Source organism: Giraffa tippelskirchi, chromosome 9, assembly GCF_054371585.1.
Source record: "Giraffa tippelskirchi isolate mGirTip1 chromosome 9, T2T-mGirTip1v1.2.pri, whole genome shotgun sequence".
Classification (NCBI taxonomy): Eukaryota; Metazoa; Chordata; class Mammalia; order Artiodactyla; family Giraffidae; genus Giraffa; species Giraffa tippelskirchi.
In genome coordinates this window covers 28167815-28190722 of record NC_137283.1, presented here as the reverse complement: position 1 = coordinate 28190722, position 22908 = coordinate 28167815, and the positions used below count along the sequence as shown (strand labels likewise).

General features: G+C 49.2%; 1 long non-coding RNA gene across 7 annotated transcripts in view; it reads right to left on the bottom strand.

Moving 5' to 3' along the window:
• The window catches only part of LOC145520889 (uncharacterized), a 508290-nt gene that overhangs the window by 406907 nt on the left and 78475 nt on the right, over positions 1-22908 (bottom strand). For 4 of the 7 annotated variants that reach the window (XR_014064875.1, XR_014064865.1, XR_014064868.1 and 1 more), the window contains 4 exons: positions 17114-17228; positions 15934-16060; positions 12505-12906; positions 10939-11766 (listed from right to left, as the gene is read on the bottom strand). This is a non-coding gene — a long non-coding RNA (uncharacterized LOC145520889). Of the gene's footprint in view, positions 1-10938; positions 11767-12504; positions 12907-15933; positions 16061-17113; positions 17229-22908 lie in introns of those variants that run through there. The other 3 variants (XR_014064866.1, XR_014064872.1, XR_014064864.1) reach the window with 1 other exon arrangement.

Sequence of the window (22908 nt, the reverse complement as noted above, 5' to 3'; positions counted from 1 at the left end):
CGGTGGCCCTTCAATGCCTGGAGGCTTCTCCCTCCATCCTGTGTAGGACAGCGTGGCCTGGGGCAGTCACCACATCTCCTTGACTCTCCCATTGTCTCTTGGTTCCCCAAATCACACCCGCTCACTAAGGGTAGACAGCAGAAGAGGGGAAGAGCCCTTCATTGCTCCATCTCGGCCCCTGCCTGGGATTTGACTGAGAATCCTGAGCCTCTGTGGGCCTGGCAGAGCCCATAGGAGGCGCGTGCGCTAATGGTCCCATGAACAAGAGGTATTTACGAGGAAGGCTTTATTTCATGTTACCTTAGTTCTGCTTCTTTTAAGGAACTGGCTCTGCCACTGGGAGCTGCGGGAAGAGGGGCCCTGACAAACCACAGCCTCAACTTCCAGGCTGCAGCTATGAAAAGTTAGAAGAGTTTGGTCCTCCATGGGGGTGATGGCGGGCCGAGGGGCAGGAGCCAAGGAGGGCCTGGGACAGAGCATGGGAGCCCTCGCTACAGTACCTTCTCAGGGAAGGCACTGAAAAGCCAGAGGCGTTGGTGACTCTGCCAGGCTCCTGACAAGTGTCCATCTCACCAACCTTAAGTCCTTTGACTCACAATGGACTAGTCCTGACCAGTGACAGGCATGGCCCTCACCAGCCTCAGCTTCTGATCCGTGATGAGACAAAGTTGGCTGGGAAAGATGGATTACACTGTGGCAACATAAGCCTCTTGAAGGGAATAACAAAGGTGTGTCTACACACACACTCTTTGGCCTCGACTCTCCATCTCCCCCACCCCAGGCCTGAACTGCTTCTTCTCCAAATATAGCCTGGGGAATGGGGGTGGATCCCTGGCTTCAGATCCTATCCCTGCCACTTGCTAGCTGCCTGGCCTGCAGCAGGAGCATTATCCTCTCTGGGCCTGACTTTCCCCATCTTTAGAAAGGGAATGCTGATGCTAACAATACTGATGTCATAGGGTGACTGGATTAAGCGAGAGACAAGCATGGCCAACATCCAAGGTAAGCATGGATAAACTGAGACTATTTCATCAGGACAGAGTGAGACAGTCATGCTGCCTTGACTGTGGGCTTGGGTGCACCGGGAGCTTAACCAAAAGAGATGGAGGAAGTTCAAGTAACCAGCAGGGCTTGAAGGACTGGTCACTCCCTACCGCATAACCCTTTCACCCTAACTCTTTGCCCCTTCTTCAGAAACAGCCACAAACACTGATTGAATACGTGCCATGTACCAAGAACCAGGGTTCCAGGCCAAGCAAGACTCCTCGCCTGCCCCCCAGGCTCCCGTCCCAGAGGAATCTGAGGAGGACAGTTATTCTCAAGGACCCACAGCAACAGGGCAGTGCTGGCTGAGGCAATCAAGGGCTCTGCCTCTCAAAGCAGAGAAGGCTGTCACACTGGGCTGTACCACGTGGGGAGCTGCTAACTGCTACCTGTCTCTAGGGTCCCACCCGGAGGTCCCACCCCTCTGCCTCAGGCCTTCTCTGGCGCAAGGAGTAGTATCCAGTTGGGGATGAGCATTGGAGGATGTGAACCTCAGCTTCCTTGCCCCTCCGTGGTGTGCCCTGTGCAGGACCCCAGAGGTCCCAGGGGGATGGGGCCCAGGTGTCCCCAGCAGTAGTCTGCTCAGGGACTCCCCCATGTTGATCCGTTTTCCCCCCTTCTGTCTCATTTCTCTACTCCCTCAGCATGCCCCCTGGGATCACCTCCCAAGTAATCATTCGCACCCAAATGCTGGTATCAGGTCAACTGTGGACACAGAGTCCAGCCCTCTGTGAAGGGGCTTGCAGGCTTGTGGGCGGCACAGCTGGCCCTCCCAGCTCGGGCCATTTCAGCCCCAATGACAAGTAGGACTGCTCCAAAGCTCCCTACCAGCTGGGGTGAACCCGAGGTCTGTCAGGCTGGCATCACCTCTTGCTTCTCCCTCTGCCAGGTCCTGCTTCCTCCCCATTCCTCTCACAGGACCTGCTCCCTAATCAACTTCTGGCACCCTGAGCTCCACCCCAGAGTCTGCTTTGGGGGAAACCCCACCTACGAGGCTCCGCAAAGGCAAACCTGTGTTTCATATCTCAGACCAGGCTGAGGGAGAGGGGAGACCAGCAGCTAGTGTAAGCCCTAGTCAGAGATGGCAGCCAGGGCAAGGGGGAGGAGAGAGCGAGAGGGGATAAGGGAGAGAAAAGGGGGGAAAAAAGGGGGGAAGGATGGGAGAGGGGAGAAGGGGGAGGGGAGAGAGAGCTAGCACAAACCTAGGGCCTCTTCCCCATGTGCTCGCTAAGGCTGACCTGGACCACACACCCTGTCAAGCTGCCAGGTGGGAGGCAGGGAAGAGTTAGAATTGAGGACAGAGAGAGAGCGAGATGGCTGGGCCTCTTCCCAAGGGCTGTGCTCTGCTCCCAACGCTCTCTGGCCTCAGAAAAGGGAGAAGGAGGGGAGAGAGGACCCTGCCCACGGGGCCCTGGCCTTTTCATGCAACGTCCCCACCCCCTCAGAGAAGGTGGCTCAGCGCTTGCCTTAAGAGTAAGTCAAAAGGATGGAGGCACCTGGAAATCCCTCCCTCAGAAGCCACAATTCCTGGTCTTTGTCTGTCCCGGGAATGGTGTTCTTTCAGCCTGTGAGCGGCTCTTGGAGGTTCTGCCAAACTCTGTAAACTGGGGTCCAGGAGCCCAGCTCCACCCCAGCCTCCGCCTGCAGCATTCAGTCAGATCCCTGGAGAACACCCGTGTAGCCCCCAGAGACACGTGTCTCACCAGCCTATGCATGGTCAACAGTCATCATCTTAGTAAGAGAGTGACTGGTTGTGTAGGAGACTCAGAGCTGAGCCCTAACTCTTGTGGAGCTTGAGAACCCAAATGAAGAACTTACACAGACCCAAATGACTACAGGGCTAAGCGACAGATACTAAGTGACATGTAAATAGTTTCTAAAGAAAACTGCCTGTAGGAAACACCTCCCTCAGTTGGAATGGTCAGGAAGCTTTGGGAAGGAGGAGATATGACTTCAAGGACCAGCCCTCTAAGCCGGTGCTGGCCAACAGACACATGTCATGAAATACACAGGCACACCCTGTTTTATTGTGCATTCCTCTATTGTGCTTCACAGATAGATTTGGGGTGTTTTTTTTTTTTTAACAAACTGAAAGTTTGGGCAACCCTGCATTGTCAGAGGATGCTTAGCATTTTTTAGCAATGAAGTATTTTTTAGAAGTATTTTTACACTAAGGCATGTACATTACCTTTTTAGACATAATGCTTTTGTATACTTAATAGACTACAGTGTAGTGTAAATATAACTATTATATGCACCAGAAAACCAAAACCTTCATGAGACTTTGCATGTTGCGATACTCGCTGTATTGCAGTGGACTGGAATCAAATCTGTAGTATCTCCAAGGGATGTCAGTGATGTGAGCCACATCTTTAAGTTTTTCAAACTTAAATTTTTTAGCAGCCATGCAGAAAAGGGTAAAAACAAACAAACTGAAATCATTTTAATCATATATCTTATTTGACCCCTACATAATCTAAAACATGAGTTCTACAATAATAAAAATATACTAATTGGTGTTTGCCATCTTTCTCTCATATCAAGTCTTCATACTTCCAGCATATCTCAGTGCTCACTGAAGCCCCCAGTGGTCACAGGGGGTTAGTGACTGCGGTGCTAGAGAATGAAGCTGTGTGTGCATAGACCAGCTATGCTGGCATCACCTTGGAACTCATAAGATGTGCAGAATCTCCAGCCCTGCCTGGACCTCCTGAATCAGAATCTACGTCTAAGAGCTCCATGTGATCTTCCATGAGAAGTCAAGAAGCATAGCTCTAAGCCTTTTCCTCTCCCTCACTCCACACATCCCATCAATCACCTAGGCCTGATGAGTTTAACTGTAAAATATCTCCTAAATCCACTCTACTTCCTCCCTGGCTCCCACCAACTCCCTGGTACAAACAGCCACTCTCTTATCCTGTTCTCGGTTAAACTGTATCTCAGCAAAAATGTTGAAGTCCGGAACCCCAATGTGTGTGACTTAGACCTTCTTTGGAAACAGGGTCTTTGTAGATGATGAAGTTGGGATGCGGTTACTAGGTTGGGTCCAAATCCAGTAAGACCCACACCATTTATAAAGTGTCCTGAAAAGGGGGTATCTGGGCACAGAGACAGATGCTCGAAGGAAGAACACTGCGTGAAGATGAAGGCAGAGATCAGAGTGATGCAGCAAAAGCCAAGGGCTATCAATGATCACCAGCCAGGGCTTTTTTGGTGGCTCAGTGGTTAAGAATCTGCCTGCCAATGCCGGATATGGGTTTGATCCATGGTCTGGGAAGATCCCATATGCCATGGAGCAACTAAGCCCATGGGCCGCAACTGAGCTCCTGTGCTCTAGAGCCTGGGAGCCGCAATTACTGGAGTGTATGTGCCATGACTACTGAAGCCCACGTGCCCTAAAGCCTGTGCTCTGTATCAGAAGTCCCCAGAATGAGAAGCCCACACAGAGCAATGAGCAGTGAGCTCCTGCTCACCGCAACTAGAGAAAGCCCGTGAACAGCAATGAAGACCCAGCAAAAATTTATTTACTTCTTGCCAAAAGTAAATAAATAAAGATCACCAGCCAGAAAATCACCAGGAGATAGGTGAGAGGCATGGAAAAGACTCCCTCACAGTTCTCAGAAGGAACCAACCTTGTGGACACCTTGATTTTGGATTTCTAGCCTCCAGAACAATAAGGTAAATTTCTATTGTTTTATGTCATCCAGTCTGTGATACAGTACCCCAGCAAAGGGATGCACAGCCAAATCTTAGTAGCTCCTAAAACCTCTTCCCTCTTCCACTCATGCCAGCCTTCACCCTGAATCACCCTGACCTGTGAAGAATGCTCTAGTTATAACCAGAAGGACCTTCTTAAAATGAACATGGAAAGAGATCATTCCCCCAGCCTTGCTCCTTCTGTCACTCTGCATTCCATTTCTGAACAACACCCGGTTCTCAACACCACACACACACACACACACACACGCACACACACGCACACACGCGCACACACACACACACATGAATCTTTCCTTTCCATGACAAACTATAACTTTTTCCCTCCTCTGGGCTTTGACACATGCTGTTCCTTTCTAGAAACACTGGTCCCTCCACTTCCCCCCTCAGCTGTCTCTACTCATCTTTCAGGTCTCACTTCCACTGCTAGTCCAGTCCAGATAAGGCCCCTGTTATTCTCTCTCTTAATACCCTCTCTTGTCCCTAATAGAGACCAGTGCTGGGCCATGAACAGATTGTCTTGCGTCCATATCAACCTATAGAATGTAAGTGTTTAGAAACTGCTATTGCAAATTGACATGGTTGTGACGAGCAAGTAAGTGATCAGTAGACTCAACTCATTGAATAGGCTTTGGATGGGTTCAAGTATGACCCAACTTACATGGTAGAAAGTACACACAAATCATGTGCACACAGGCAGGCCATGTGTTGATCAGTGATTGACAATAAACAGAAAATGACGGGTCCTTTACAGATATTAGAGAAGCACTGTTTCATATTCACCACTACTCATCACTCTACTTTCATACAGATGCTCAATTTCAAGATGGTGGCAACTGGGGACTTCTCTGGTGGTCCAGAGGTTAAGAATCTACCTTGTAATGCGGGGGACATGGGTTAGGTCACTAGTCAGGGAACTAAGATCCCAGACCCAAGGGGGCAACTAAGCCTACACTGCAACTACTGAGCGCTTAGTTGCTCAATTGTGTACAATGTTTATGACCCCATGGACTATAGCCCGTCAGGCTCCTCTGTCCATGGGAATTCTCAAGGCAAGAACACTGGAGTAAGTTGCCATGCCCTCCTCCAGGGGATCTTCCCAACCCAGGGATTGAGTCCAGGTCTCCTGCATTGCAGGCAGATTCTTTACCATCTGAGCCACCAGGGAAGCCCGAAACTAAGAGTAGATGCAGCAGTAAGTTAAAAAGAATTTTTGTTAAGTATTTAAAAAAAACAAACCAAGATGGTAGCGACTACTCATTATGCTCACTCTGACCAAGACATAGTATAGCCCACAACAACAACAAAAAAGAGTGTGATCAATATTGGATGAGTGAGGAGGCCATTCTAGGGCAACAGAGGGTCTGAGGTCAACATTTGAAGGTGAGAAACCACTGGTAAACCAAAGACTGCCTGCAGTATTTTTAAAGCTTGATGACTTCACATTAAGGAATTCCTCAAATCTTAATATGAGGCCCAACCAGACAGATGGAGAATTCCAGAGGAATGGACAGACTCTTTCGGTCTTGGGCTGTGTTCTGTTTGCACAATTGTTTCTGGCAGAAGCCTAGAGAAAAACGCAAACCAGATGTACAGAGAGATTTTCTTTGTCAGAAGAAAAAGAAAAAGTTGCTTGTCCTGCTCTCACACTCTTGCCCCTCAAATGCAGGCCAGATTCCCATCTTTTATCTGGAACAGCTTCAAGGGACTCCAGAATCTTCTCCAGCCTCCTGTGCTTGGGGGAAACTGGGAGGCCAGTGCCGAAGTGGGCCCTGGCCTCTCCCTTGAGCTCTCAAAGCTGGAGCAGATGGAAATGTGATGTCTCTTGTCCCTGCAGAAGAGTGGGCACTGGAGATGCATGATGAACTTGGAGCTTAATTGAAATAAATAAGGAGAAGGCTTGTGCAAGCAGTTTGGACAGGCTGCAGGGAATTCATCTTCCTCTTGGATTCTCCAGAAAACACCATCTCCTGTTGGGGCCCCACTGATCTTCCTCTGGGTCTTGGACATTCTGTCCCAACTGCTGTTGACCTCACTCAGAAGAGCCAGCTTTTGCCAAAAACAAAGAAGCAAGTCAAATGTACCTTTGGCACCCCTGAAAAACCCTGAAGTGGCCCCAAACCTCAGAAGACCTCCTGGCTAATTAGACTGTCCCCAACAGAGCTGCCACCACCCTCCCAACTCCATCAAAACACATCTTATAGGCCATTCCCAGAACATCTGAGAACCTCATTCACAGCATATGAGATGGGATGCTATGGGGAAAACGTGCTCCTTCAATGCCTCTCAAAGAGTGGTCCATGGGTCAGGGGCATCAGCGTCACCTGGGATGTTAGAAGAATCGCATGTTCTCAGGCCCCACTCCAGATCTCCTATATCCAAGGTTCTGCGGGTGAGTCCAGAGAACTATCTTAACAAGCCCTGTGGGTGATTCTTACATGCACCCAAGTTTAAGAGCCACCGTGATACTGATTACCCATCCCTAGATTCTCCCACTGAAACCCCTAAGGGGCCAGGTGGGTGATCTAAATGACAAAACTAGATCTAAATGACAAAACTAGATCCTCCTAAGTGAGGATCAGCCAGCAAATGCCAACCCAGGGGAAGCCAGATAGAAGGTGGGCCTCATTTTACCAGATGTTTTCATTTTTCAAGAGAGATTGGAGATATTGATTTTTTTTTTTTTAATCTCCCAATTTTTAAACACTGGCTTCATTTTTTTCTAGACACGGTGCAAACCTAGCCATCTCCATTAATGACAACTTCATCCTTCCATTTCCATCGACCAAAAGTTAGCCTTGGTTCAACTCTCTTTCTCTTTCCCCACCTCCTATATTTCAGGACGATCTGCTGGCTTCATCTTCAAAACGCATCCAGTATCCAGTGACTGCTCCCCACCTCCACCTGTTTACAGTGCTAGACTATTCCACCCAGCATCTCTCCCAGGCGAAATGCAAATCCTCACCCCTGGTCACCCAGCATCTCTCCCCAGCGAAATGCAAAGCCTCACCCCTGGTCACCCAGCTTTTACCCTGGGCCCTAGCATTCAAGTTGCAACAAAGCGGCCAGAACCATCCTTTACAAATGAAAGGCAGATCACGTGCCACCTCTGCTCACACCTGCCAGTGGCTGCTCATTGCAGTCAAGGTGAAAGCTAAAGTCCTCCAGGGCTCTACATGACCTGGCCCCACAGTCACCTCCCCTAGCATCAACCCTCTCTCCCTGGCTCACCCCATCCAGCTGCATGAGCTCCTTGCTACTCCTCTTTAATCCCATAACATACAATCCACGAATATATTTACTTGATTGTCTGCCTCCATCTGCTAGAATTTAAGCTCCACAGAGGTAGGAATTTCTGTCTGACTGATGGATCCCGAGCACCTTGAACAGTACCTAGCACATGGTAGGTATTCAATAAATAAGTGCTGAATGAATAAATGAATGAATGTAAACTAGAAATGGCCTCCAAGCAATTCTGCATTTACAGTTCAAGAGGAATTTCTTGAAGATTTCCTCCAAGTTCAAACTTTGCCCTTACTCATAAGAATTTCAATCCTGTTGCTGGCTGTAAAAATACAAAATATTTCTGGGGCCCTTGAATCAAGAACTACCTCCCTTTCCCACGTATAGCCCCAGCCCTAAGGACATCTAGGTAAGCACTCATGCTTTTGCAGAACTTTTTCATTCTGCAAAGTGACCTCCCTGCACAGTAATTGTTCTCTAAGCCAGTGTTTTCCAAAACATTCTTCGCAACATTAGTCCCATGAGATGCTTCAAGAGAAATAAGTTCTGGAAACACACACACATACTCTCTCTCTCTTCTCCTTGGAGCTGACAATGCACGTTAGCATTTTAAAGGCTTCAAGAGGTCTGGTAGTGAGTCCTTTCTCTCTCTGTTTGCTCCCATGTTTCTCAAATTTGTTGGACCGCACAATCCCTTCCCTAGTGAAACACCTATTAATACTCCAGGACACTACTGTTCTGAGCAACAAGTTTCAACTTCTTCAGCTTCCTGTGCAGCAGGGTAGGGGAGCTCTAACACAGTATAGTCTAACACAGTATAGTCTTTTTCCAGTTGGATACATATCATGAACTTACTGAGATACAGAGATGTTCTTGTTCCCACACTTTCAGGCTCGCTACGTGTTTCTTTTTGCACTTCTTTTCCCAGCTGGCACTGTGTAGCCACCCCCTACCTTGCTTATATCAGCTAGGGCTGTCACCATTACAAGTGACAGGAAAAAATGACTCAGGCTTAAACAAACAAAAAGGGAATTTACTGATTCATATAGGTAGGATTAGCTTCAGGTACAGATGGATCAATGATCAAATCATGATTTGGAGACTCAATTTCTAGCCATCTTCCAGTTTAGTCTTACACTCCAAATTCTTCCCTCGTGGTGACAATATGGTTACCATGGTACCAATCTCAACTCCACAAGGTCCAAATCCAGCTAGATAGAGCCCAAAACTTTTCTGATACCCTCCTCAAAATTTTTTAGTTCTATTGTGATTAAATCTGCTTAAGACATGTGACCATCCTTGACCTGTGGTCAGAAGGATGGGATGCATGGACCTGCTTAGGCTTGGGCCCAATATTCCATGCTTGGAGCTGTGTTTAGGATCTATAAACAATAAGGACTGAGAATTAGTACTAAGTGGCTTATCCCCACCCCCTGAGTGTGTGTTAGTCACTCACTCGTGTCCGACTCTTTGTGACCCAATGGACTACCCACCAGGTTCCTCTGTCCATGAAATTCTTCAGGCAAGGATACGGGAGTGGATAGTCATTCCCTTCTCCAGGGGATCTTCCCGTCCCAGGGATGGAACCTAGGTCTTCTGCATTGCAGGCAGATTCTTTACCTTCTGAGCCACCAGGGAAGCCCATTCCCGCCCCTCATTCCTCCCCAAACCAGGCATTATTACTGGAAGCAGGAGGAATGGACGCTGAGAAGGCAGTGCTCAAATGTGCACTATTCAGCTCTCTGCACGCACATCCATATAGTGTGCCTCGTCCAGGATCCCCAAGCCAGAATGAAGCATCCCTCTTAAGGAAGTGCCATGAACAAATACCTGGAGAGCATAGTAGGACATCTTCAAGTGCACAGGAGGAAGCACAGGCAATAGGAGTATGAAAGATGCACAGTCAGTCAGACTTGGACTCATGGTCTGAATGTATGACCTTGAATAAATTACTTAACCTCCCTGAGTTTCAGTTTCTTCGTCTATAAGGATTTGAGATGTTCAGTTATTCCCACTCATGGTGTGAAATGTGGATGACAGAGTATAAAGAGTAACCCCAAGCCAGCATTCACCCCGGGTCCTGGTGGCTAGATCTTGCCCATCTCCCACCTCCAGACCCCACTCTGCTCACATCAGCCCCAAAGGACAGGGTCATCTCTGTCCCAAACTTCTCCAGGGACCTCTGCTCCCTGGTAGCTTGAGGCACATCTCCCACTCATACCACTCTGTCCATGTGGGGCTGTTCCTTGTGGTTCTTGCCTGTAACAATGGAAGTCAGCTCCTGTGTTCTCGGCTCAGGCCTCCCCCGCCAGGATGACAGGCAAGATCAGAAGCAGAATATTTCCAGCAGCTGCCCGGACTCATACAAGCCAGGCAAGCTCTGGGATAAAACAAAAGTAAATACTAGTATTCAGCTTCATGCCATACAAAAGCCCTACTGACTTGAGATTAAAATGGAAGAAAGGATGCCAGGCACCAAGCTTGCAGCTTTTTTTTTTTTTTCTGTTAGGAGACAACCAATCACACAGAGTAGAGTAGCAAAGCTCATTCTCCTCGAGGCAGAGATGAACCATGGGGATGGGGAGGAGAAATGGAAAAAGGGAAAGAAGATATGAAGGAAAACAGGGACCAGGGTTGTCGATCACGGGGCTCTAATTTCACAGGTGGGGCTCGGGCACCAGTGTTCCAGGAGACGGGGGTAACTCTGAGCTGGAGCCTCAGAACATTGAGGAAAGTGGACACACTGTGGAATTTCCATGGGGGCGAGAGGTACATCCATTCATCTATTTACTCCTTCCCTAGTCAAACATGTATTAAGCACAGAATGTGTGAGAGCACAGGATACAGGCGAACACAAACTCCCCTGGCCCTGCCCTTGCTGAGCTGAACGCAGACAGAAAGTTAGGTGATAAACAAACCAATGCTTCCAATAAATATGTAGCTACGAACTGTTATCAACACTAAAAGAAAAACACATTGGAGCCATAAGAAAGGGTAACAGGTGAGCATGTTCAGGGCATGAGGGAGGGGGCCCCCCAAGAAGGTAACTTTTCACATGAGCAGGAAGATACTGGGGCAACAAAGACCGGAGCTTACTTACCATGTGATGCAGAGAAATGAGCAAGGTAGGACTGGAGGAGGAGGGAGGGGCCAGATCACACAGGGACACGTGGGTCCTGAGAGAGTTCAGATTTGAGCCAGAAGGCCAAGCCTCTTTTCCAAATCACCTCCCTCCAATACGGTCCTATTCATGGCAGCTGCATAACATCTGAGAAATGTAATTTGCATGTGGCCTCACATATTTTGGTGCCAGACAGCACCCACAAGGGTATGGGGGCCTTACAGTAATGCCCCCAGCTCTCTCTTGGGGGGAGCTGTAGTCCACAAACCAGGAAACCCCCTGACTTGGAACATATCAAGAGGTCAAGAGACACCCAAGGGACCTCAAATGATCTCTGCCTAGGGAGGAACAGGGGAAGGAGACCAAACCAGGTTATGAGAAGCTTCCATGGAAGCCAGCGAACAGCTCTCCCACATCCAAGTCCTCTTGCTACTGTAACAAATTACCATGAACTAAGTAGCCCAAAGCAAGAAAAGGTATTGCCTTACTGTTCCGGAGGTCAGGAGTCTGAAGCAGATCTCATGGGCGAAAACCAAGCTGCTGGTGAGGCAGTATTGCTTCTGGAGCCTCCAGGAAGAACCATCAGCTTATACTCTCCACCTGCCAGTGCCGCCCACAGTCCTTGGGCCATGGCTCCCCGCCTAATGTTTTCAAGGTCAGATACAGCACATTGGTTCCTTCTGATGTTTCCCGACTCTCACCTCTGCTTCTACCCCGCCCCCTCACATTTAAAGGCCCTTGTAATATCATTGCTTCTCTGGTGGCTCAGCTGGTAAAGAATCCGCCTGCAATACTGGAGACATGGATTCAATCCCTAGGTTGGGAAGGTCCTCTGGAGAAGGAAATGGCAACCCACTCCAGTATTCTTGCCTGGAGAATTCCATGGACAGAGGAGCGTGGAGGGCTATAGTCCATGGGGCCTTAAAGAGTTGGACATGACTGAAGCGACTGAGCACGCACACATGAATGTGACATAATTGGGCCCACCCCCATATTCTAGAACAGGGGTCCCCGATCTCCGGAATCTAATGCTTGATGATCTGAGGTGGAGTTGATGTAATAATAATATAAATAAAGTGGAAAATAAATTGAATGCCCTTGAATCATCCCAAAAGCACCCTCTCCCCTGCCCTGGTCCATGGAAAAATTATCTTCCATGAAACTAGTCCTCGGGGCCAAAAAGGTTGGGGACTGCTGATTTAGAGTATTCTCCTATCTCTAGGTCAGCTGATGAGCAGCCTTAATTCCATCCACAACACTAATTCACCTCTGCCATGTCACTTGCATATCCACCGATTCCAGGGATTTGGACGTGGATGTCTTTGGGGGGCCATTCCTCTGCCTACTGTACAGACTCTGGGGGCCCACTCCAGACTTACCATCAGAATCTGCCTTTTAAGAAGATCTGCAGGTGGCTGAAATCCACATTCAAGTGTGAGCAGCCCCCACCTGGGGCCCAACAGGGCAGACATCTCTCAGGCTCAGGGCTGCCAGGCGAGTCAATCAGGTGCGAGGACCCCTCCTGAGGTCTGGTTTTCTCAGCTCGGTTGCCACAGTTGCAAACATTTCATCTCTTGAAGGTGAACCCCAGCCCTTCATGGAACCTGAGGTCTTTTGTCCAGAAACATGGACTTGGGGGGCAACCTCTCATAGGTGGTTTGAAGGTTCGGAAATATTCCCCAAGGGTGAGAAAATGGGCTTCGCATCTGAGTGTGAGATTTGCGTGCCTCTCTGAGGAATTACAGTTTGCTCTTTGGCTGCAGCTCTTAGAATGGCTGGTCCTGGGAAGAAGTCAGAAAGCTTAATGAAAACCGTGATTCACTACAGACAGTTGGCACCACTGGCTCCCCGGAGCTAGGGGAGGGGTCTTGACCTCCCAGGTGAGGTCACTGAGGCTCAGGGAGGTTGGGACCTGCCCAAGGTGTCACAGGTGAGGAGTGGAGAAGCTCAGAGAACGGGGAGCCAAGCTAGCAGGGTCAGACCCACACACCCCGTCTCTAACTGGCTGCTATGTGGGGGCTATACCACAACTGAGGGCCAACCCCTCACAGGAAGGAGAGAGCAGGGCTTAACATCGCCAGATTACTGGATCCGTCTGTGCTGAGGGAAAGCTGATGCTCACAACTGTCTGGACTTGGCCTGATCTGGCCAGTCCCTCAAAGCAGCCAGCCAAACCTGGAATTTTCCAGGCAGCCAGTTCAGCCATGGAAGGGAAGTGCTCTAGCCATCACTAACCTGGACTCCAGCCTGAGATAAGGCCCGGGAACGCTGACCCAGGGTACTTCCTCCCTGGGGCAGGCCTATCTGAGCCCCGGCACGTGTCCGTAGCCAGCAGCCAGTGTGTCACGTGCTGCTGGGGCTGCAGACAGGTACCAGGAACCAGAAACTTCCTGGGAGTGTCCACTCCCAAGGCACAGCCTTTCCTCTCCCAGGTCCCAGAGTCCCCCGAGGAGCTGACATCTGGAAGGCTCCTTCCATACCCCAGCAATGCTCAGCTTCCCTGCGCTGCTGAAAAACATCTGGCTGGCTTGGCACCTAAGTGGGGTAAAAATAGCACGCCATCTTGTGAGCGGGCACCACGCCATCTCAGCAGATGGGCACCCACGCTCGCAGCCAAGAGCCCGCCGAGCGTTATGGAAGGCATTTGCAGAGGGCAGGACTCACAGCTGGAAGGAGCACAGGGCTGACTGCCAGGCCCCTAGGGGAGAGGGGCCAGAAGGTAAAACAAGAGGGCCAGAGAGAGGGACAGGACCCCTCTGCCCTTCACAGGCGGGATACGGCAGGGGAAGAGAGAAAATGCACCTGGACACTGGAAGGCATCAGGGCGTGATGGTGAAGGTCTGGTCTTGAAGTCAGACGGCCCCACATTTGAATCCTGCCTCTACCTTCACTAGCTGTGTGACCCTGAGCCAGCACTGAACCTCTCTGAGCCTCAGTGTAAAATCCATGTTGCAGGGCTCTGGTAAGGCTACTCAATCATTCTTCATTCACTTCTTCTGAGTGTCCACCATGGACTGAGCACTGTGCTCAGAGTTGGGGGTGGAAGTGAGCAGGTTGCATCGAGGTCTCTTTCCAGCATAGGAAACAGACATTTACAGAAAAGTGACACAAATAAAAGGCTTCCCTGGTGGTTCAGTGGTACAGAATCTACCTGCAATGTAGGAGCCGCAAGAGATGCAGGTTTGATCCCTGGGACAGGAAGATCCACTGGGGAGGGCATGGCAACCCACTCCAGTATTCTCGCCTGGAGAATCCCATGGACAAAGGAGCCTGGCAGGCTACAGTCCATGGGGTTGCAAAGAGTCAGACATGAATAAAATGACTTAGCAAGCATCCACGCATGACACAAGTAAAAGCAAAATGTCAATGGAGATAAGGCCTCAAAGGGAAGGTGTGTGGTGTGACGAGAGCCTGTGATGGAGGGGTGGGGAGCACAGGAGAGTCGAAGCAGATGTCCCCATGGAAGGGACAATGAAGATCTGAAGGATGCGGGGAGTTAAATAGGGCAACATGAGAGAAGGGACATTAAGCCCTTAGCACAGTGCCTGGGACCTGATAAATACTGGTAAGTGAAATGATTATTAATGAATATCACTGAAAACATAATTGTACTGATAGCGATCTCTCCCATCCAGGGTAAAAATGCCAGACTTCAGCCTCAGCGGTTGTGCCAGAAGAGAGGCTGACCTCTTTCTTGTCTCCACTCGGAGGAAAGCCAGAAGCCAGTGGACTTTAAAAATAAAAACCTATAAAAATAACTCGGGCCTCCAGCGAAGCCATTTGGAGTCTCTAAACACCACTGAGTTCAAGCAACAAAGCTCCCGGGACCCTTCTCTCCTGCGAGCTTTGGACAGTTTGGCGGGGGTCCAAACCAGGTGCCAAGCTCAACCTCCTCCGCTGCTCTCAGCAGTTGGAGCCAAAGCCAGGAACCCTGCCCACTCAAGTGTTCGGTGACCTGGCCCGGCCAGTTCTTACCCCCAATGCTGTCCCTGAGGATGGCAGGCCCCTGCTGGAGAGCACTGACCTTCCCTCCTGGGGCAGAGCCTGCTTGAACGGGGAGCAGGATGCAAATTTCATCCTCTAAGTATGTTCTGCAAATGTGCTGCCTTTTGAAGAATGTAAAGGTGCTGGGAAAGCAGTGTGAGGTCCCCAGGGACACATCTGCCACTGAACAGCAAGATGTGCTCTGCTGTGCAGCCAGTCAAAGGTGGCACCTTCCTCATGGACCAGAGCCCCCACCTGCCAGCGTGCAGACCCCGCTGGGTGAGCCCCAGGCTACCCTGACATCAGGTACTTTGTGTGCACATCAGCCTCAGGGTGATGCAGCTCGGGCAAGTGCCAAGCAGTTTGGTATGGGACATCTCCTGTGCCCCGCTCCGCATTTGCTCCGCATCCTTCCTGGCCACCTGTGCCTCCAGCTGATGCTACAGCAATCACCTGGGCCCAGGTGGACCTGACCACATCTGACCTCAGCAGCACTTTTCTCCACTTTCCACCCCTGGGGATTCCCAGCTGCCACGTTGTGCGGGAACTCGCCTAGCCATTCTGTTCACCAGACTGGGAAGCACAAGCCTGCCCATACCCCAGGGGCAACCTTTACCCTTGAATGAAAGGCCTCAAAGTCAGGCTGGGAGCACTTCCCTCTTCGGTACTGCAGCTGGATGATTCTGGGTGCTGTTCTACATGATTCCTCAGAGGATCCTTGCCAGTCGATGGTCCGCAATGATGACTGCCTCAGTAACAGACCCCTACCTTCCCTCACCCCCTGTCCCTGACTCTGTAGGGAGTCTATCCCCAAATTAAACTACCTGCATGCAAGCCTTCAGTCTCCAGCTCTTCTTTCTCAGGGAAACCCGAGCCCAGACAGTTGCTCTCCTGCCTTCTCCCCACCAGCTGCCAGGAGTTGTGAGGCTTTCAGGGGCACGTGTGGCAGTTCTGTGGCCAAAAACAAGAGAGTTTCTGCTCCCTCCTCTCCCAGATGGAACCCAGATGGCTGGATGGGATGAACGGCTCTGGGTGTCATGCAGGAAGGGCTGTTTTACGGTGAAACTCTTCTGCAAGCAAAACCTCACGCACACAGTGGGTATTTGGTAGTCGGTCCTGCTCCTTAAAGAACCTGCTTTACCTCTTGAGAAATACCTTGTGCCAATTTGTGACATCTTGGCTGGAAAGACTCTTAAGTAACCCCTGCCCAATTTGGAATTCTGAGAGGCAATGTCTTTCCTTTCTGTCTTAGAGGCAGGCCTAGTCAACTGGACATCTTCTTTCTGGAGTCAGTCTTGAACAAGAAACCTAGGGCAGGCATATTGATTGGAAGGCGGTCTTCATGAGGGTGGAAAGCCCACCAAACCAACCTTCTCAAACTCTCTCAGTTATCATCCCCTGATCCCAAGCCTGGTCCTCCAGCCTCTTACGGAGTCTTTGAATAACTATCCCTGGCTCTAAGATCCTCTTAATACATTTTACATTTTTCTTTCTCTTTGGCTAGGAGACTCAGCTTTCTGACACTTACAACCAATAATGCCTACAGATCCTCACCGCATCCCAATATTGAAAGTGGATAAAAGTGGAGACTCGCTGTTGAAATGGAGGAGGCTGGGCAAGGGCGCCTCCCTCCTGTACTTGTTCACAGTGGCTTCTGTGTTTTCTCCAAAGGGCCTCTGGGGCCTGAAAGGGCTCTGTTTGAAAAGCCTCCATCTCATCTCATCACTTTTGTACAAACGAGGGAAGCAAAGGGAGACAAACTCATTGATTTGCCAGGACCCTGGCAGCGCTTGGTGATGGCTGGAAACTCAGGCTGTCTGGCCCCCTAGGCAACAGCCTTTCTACCACAGCACAGTGGCAGGCTCTCTAGAATCTGAAAGACAAGTGGACGGCAAAATAAAGCTAAGGGCCCATGTAAAGATCAAGTGTGTGGCAGGGTCTTTCCTACACTTCTCAAAGGCCACAGTCGACAGGCGCACAGGACAGTTGTGGAGGGCTCCTTACCTGTTCCCTTCCTGTTTGTTGATGAGAACTGGTCCCTACCAACAGATACGCATTGCAAAGCAGGGTTCCAGCCTTTCCCAGGGCACAGCTCCTTGAATCGTTGTCCTACAAGATGCTGTGCCAAAAAAAAAAAAAAGAAAATCTTGTGAACCAATATCTCACTATCTAGATACTTCTGATGCGCTTTCTTATTTTTCACATATTATAATGAAATGAGAGGGACTTCCCTGGTGGTCCGGTAGTTAAGACTCTGCACTCCCAGTGCAGGGGGCCCAGGTTCAATCCCTGGTCAGGGAAGTAGATTCTACATGCCTCAACTAAGAGTTCACATACTAGAACTAAAGATCCTACATGCCGCAACTAAGCTGTGTGTAACCAGCACAGTCAAATAAATGAATAAAGATTTTTAAAAGAATGAAATGAGAAGTTCTGTGATGAAGTGGTTATGAGCATGTACTCTGAAATTTGACAAACTGGGTTTGATTACCAGTTCTTCCTCCTTCTAGCTGTGTGACTTCAGTCAAGTAACTTAACCACTCTGAGCCTCAGCTTTCCCATCCACAAATTGAGAATGAAGTAAATGATCCAACTGTGTTCAGTGAGGTTCTGCAAGAAGCAGATGCCAAGATGAGATGTGTATGAGGGAAACAGCTGTGAGAGAGTGTGGGAAGATGCTGCAGGAGGCTAGAAATGCTGTGAAACCTCCAGGCAGACTGAATTCCTGCAAAAAAAAAAAAAAGAGAGAGAAAGAAGAAACAAAGAAAAGACCTCAGATTGCAGTGCCATTCTAAGAAAGTTTTGGCAAAGTTTTGAGGAGTTCCTGACTCCCCATCAACTGTGAGGGATCATGCCTCACCCAGAAAGGGACCTGCCTCGATACCCCTGATGCGCTGGGTCACTGGAGGCGACAGCTCATACAAAGGTCTCTGCCCAGTCCAGAGGTGGATTCAGAGTCCAGTGGCAGGGGCCCTCAGCCAACCCCACCCCTGGCAGTAAGAGCAGTGCATCCTCAAGCCCTTCTGAGCCCTATATCAACCTCAAAAGGTAGGATTAACTTACATAAAACCTCTTAAAGTGGTACCTGGCATACAGTGAGAACTTATGTGTTGCCTTCAAACAAATAAACAGGGTTCTGAAAGCAGGTTGCTTCTTCAAATCCATTTGTACGCCCAATGTGATAGTTTGCCTTTTTGGTTTTGAATCCTAGAAATCTGTTATTAAACTGCTGATCCATCTTACAATCAGCACATTTTGGAATCCAAGAAATACATTCAGAAAGCTTTACAAATTGTATATCCCCTCTGAGACTTGCATTGGCACACTAAAGATTTTGAAAAGTTCTGCAATACATAGCCCCCTTTTACTTTGTTCAATTCTATTTCCCAAATGTCCTTGCCCACAGATCTGAGGTTTGCATATGCTTCCAATAAATTCCTTTGCTCTTTAGTTAGAGAGGTTGGTTTCTGTTGCTTGCACCCAAATCCCAGCTGAGACAAACTCAAGATAGCAAAGAGGTGAAAGTGGAACTGTCTTGGATGAAGAGGTGAGGAGGAGCTCCAATTTGGGGGAATTCACTCTGGCAAATGTCTGTGCTTTGCAAATGCTGATGGCTGCTGTTTCAGATGATTCTCAGGAATTAGGTAGTGGGACTATTTCCTGATAGGCACAAGCAGCCCCATCCGTCCCTGCAATTTTCCCCACAAGGTCCCTGGAGGATGAATTTGGAAAAGGCTCATCTAACCCAGCCCTTTATTGACATTAGCTCCACCTGCCTCGCTCAATGAGCTGAGAATCTTCTCCCTCCAGGCTCCAGAGAGGTATAAAAGCACCATGGATAAGAGCCTCTGGACACTGTGACCAGAAGCTGATGGCCGTGAACAAGTTCAACAGGGACATTTTCCTCATTTCTCATCGGTTTACTGTCTGCTCTGTGCCAGGCACCATGCTCACAAGTAGGGATTCATAGATGACAGAGACAGCCTTTGGGGCTCGGGTGAGACATTTTTTACCTGGTGTCTCAGATTCTTACCATCCACCTTTCTGTCCTGTCCAGACACTTGGACCTTGAACATCTGAAGCAAGGGTGCCTCACTTCAGCACATTGGGGAGCTGCTGTTTACTGCAGGCTTCCACTGCAACTCTGCCATGGGGCCCCAGGCACGCTTAAGTGCTGTCCCCAAGAGCAACCTTAGCCAACCTGGGAACAAATACTCCCCTCTATTGTGTCCTGAGTGGACCATGCTGAGGCGCTCTCAGCTGCTCCCCGGAGATCATGTGCCCACAGCAGGGGCCTCTCCTCCAGGCATTCTGGCCTACCAGCCTTCCCTGCTGAAATCTTCAGCCCCTAACCCACACCCTTTCCCAAGAACCACATCATCAAAATACACTATCTGCACACAAGCTCTTATCTCAGTTGATTTAGTCCTGTCCAACTCTTTGTGACCCTACGGACTATAGCCCACCAGGATCCTCTGTCTGCAAGATTTCCCAGGCAAGGGTACTGGAGTGGGTTGCCATGCTCTCCTCCAGGGGATCTTTCCAACCAGGGATTGAATCTAGGTGTCTTAGGTCTCCTGCATTGGCAGGTGGGTTCTTTACCACTAGTGCCACCTGGGAAGCCCTCTGCTTTTTTAGAGAAACCCAAAGTAGGACTTCTTTTTTTTAAATAACAATAGTACATTGCATTTGTAGCAATTTAAATGGCAATGACTTCTATGAATTCATTTGATCCTCAAAGCAACCAAGAATGATATACAAGCCAAACAGCAACCTCATTTTAGAGAAGAGAAAAACTGAAGCCCTGAGAGGTCAGTTAACTTGCCAAATGTCACACAGCTAGGAAACAGTGAGAGTCAGGGCTCCCCCAGCTCAGCCTGAGCTACTTCACTAGAGGCATCAGTTCAGGGCCTGGAACATCAACCCAGATGCAAAGGCAGACCATTCAAATTCTCTTAGGCTGAATTTGGAAGAATATTTATGAACTGGCTGGATGAAAAATGGGATGGACAGACATGGGAACAGGAATTCTGACAAAGGGAACAATAGAAGCAGAGACCCAGAAGTTGGGGTCATTCATCACAGATTCTTCTGGAAACTGTAGGAAACACAGCTTGGCAGAAACATAGGGTCAAGGAGGCACCTGTGGAATTAGTAAGAAATAAAACAAAAACTCATACAGGGCCTGTGGACTCAGTGACTTGATTACTGACCCAGGAACACAAGGAGGACATGGGGGAGCACAATGCAGAAAGGAGGTGAGGCTCGCTGGAGAGAACCTCAGAGTTATAGGTTTTGCCCAAAGTCACCTGATCCATATTCAGAGCCTCAGCCGCTGGCAACCAGGATTGGCTTGTTTCCCCCAAGAGCTCAGGACTCCATTCCTGAGAGACAGCCCATTACACTGCTCTTGACAGCCTAAAAGAACTCGTTCTTTTTCTCTGGGGAAGAGGCGCATCTTGATTCTCTAATGAGTAAGTAATCAAGGCCAGTGAGAAGCTAGAAAGGAAAGCAGCGCCCTTAGGTAAAATCAGAATCAGCAGTCACTGAACAGAGTACCACGCACGTCTTCAAAATGCGGTCACTTCTCTGGAGAAAGGCTGAAAGTAGCTCTCAGCCAAGACGGTTGCTGAAACCTCAGACCTTGTCTACACAAAGTACAGAGAACCATGCTTAACAAGTCATCTCCCCCACACAGACACCCCAGCAGAAATAGTCTCTCAACAGGCAGACGCCATCTTCCTTGCTGGTGGGAGCATAAACCAGTGGGAATTCTCCAGAGAGAAATTTGGCGGTAGGCATGAGAAACTTAACAATGCTCAGAACTTTTATTGCGGCAATTTCCTTTCTAGGAATTTGTCCTAAGGAAAGAGTCAGACAAATACAGAGGGATGCTTGTTCCAGCCTCATTTATGTTAGGAGAAAATGAAAATGAACCTCAAAGTCCAGCAGTTGGGGCTGGAGTAAATTATAAGCATTGTCCGCTCAATAGAAAATGATGTAGCCATTAAACAGAAAGGAAGTATGTGTAGAGAGATTGCAAAAATAGCCACAGTTGTGCTCCTCTATGCGTGCCCTTGGCAACGTGACTCTGCAGCAACTCTCATCAAGGGAAGGGGTCTCTTCTGGACCCTCCTGGCCACCATGCAACTCACTTTGGTCGACAGAATACAAAGTGACAGTGCATCTGTTCTGATCTGAGCTTAGGTCTTATGAGAACTTGAGCTCTCCCCTCTCCCTCCCTCCTTCCCTCTCTCCCTCTCTACCCCTCCCTCTCTGTTGGGCAAGCAGCCATAATGGGAACTACCAAGCCATGTGCTGCATTTGGCACCTGGCCAGCCAACCAGTATATCTGGTGGGAAGGGATCAGGGGTCTTTGCCTATAGCACTAGAGAGGTGCATGCAGCCCAGCCCATCCCCCTGCCGTGGCTAGCAGGAAGGACTCATGGCCATGAGACACTGGAGATGCTGAGCTTGCTGCATTTCTTTGCCCATCTGCGAGTAAAGCAGTGCTCCAACCAGCGCCTTGTGTGCTGAGTCCTTCTTGGCAACTCCTAACCTCTAAAGCACACAGTGGACCACATCTGTGGGCTCCAACTTCTGGCATTTGATGTTGTTATGATCTTTGCTATCCTCCATACAGGGGGAATCCTCCCCTGGGGTTGGTAGCCACATCTTCCCGCTTGACGTTCTCTCTGCATCTCTGGCTCTCAGGATCCTGCCCCCTCCATGTGCACATGCCCAGGCTAGCACGTTGGAGCATGAGCGACCACATGACAGAGAGCTCTGTTGTCTCAGCTAAAGCCATCCTAGACCAACCTCAAAGGAGGTGACCCTCAAACACAAGAGAGTCTGACCAAGATCAAGAGGGCCACCCACCAGCCCCACCAGCCCCAGCTGATGGCAGACACATCGGGCGAGCCCAGTTAAGCCCTGAATAACCATCCAGTTGACCTGCAGACTTGTAAGCAACAGTAAGTACTAACTCTTTAAATCCAGCATCCCTTAAAGTGAGGTCCAGGGCAGGGGTACCTCAAAGGTGTCTCTGAGATCCTATAAGAGAGTCTACAAGGTCAGAACTCTTTTTGTGATACCAGGAAGACCTTCTCTGCCCCTTCACTGTCATCCTATCATGAGTGTACAGAGGACTTTTCCAGAGGATCCGTGACATGTGATGACATCATCACTTTGATAGCAGGTAGGATGTATGCTTGGGGGCTTCCTAGGTGGTGTTAGTGGTAAAGAATCTGCCTGCCATTGCAGGAGACATATGAGACATGGGTTCGATCCCCGGGTTGGGAAGATCCCCCGGAGGTGGAAATGGCAACCCACTCCAGTTTTCTTGCCTAGAAAATTCCATGGACAGAGAAGCCTGGTGGGCTACAGTCCATGGGGTTGCAAAAAGTTGGATTGGATATGACTGAGCGTCTGAGCACCACAATGTATACTTACGTGTGTATTCTTGATTTGAAAATGTTCTTGGTTTTAATTTCCAATATAGGAAACACTGATCGATAGAGCTGACATAAACAAAAGCTCTGTGAGGTTTTGAGTGATTTCAAACATTTAAAGATGTCCTGAGACCAAAAAAATTTGAGCACCACTGTGTTAAACCACAGAGCTTGGGGGTAAGTTGTTACACAGCAGCAGGTACCTGACATAAGGTGGACACGTGTGACTGACAAGGAAGGTGGTTGGGACCATAGTAGCTTTTTCACACAATTTTAAGATACAATTTTGTGTCTTGCTTTTGTTTTAAAACTTTTATACAGTTCTATGTCTATCCAAAATGTTAACAG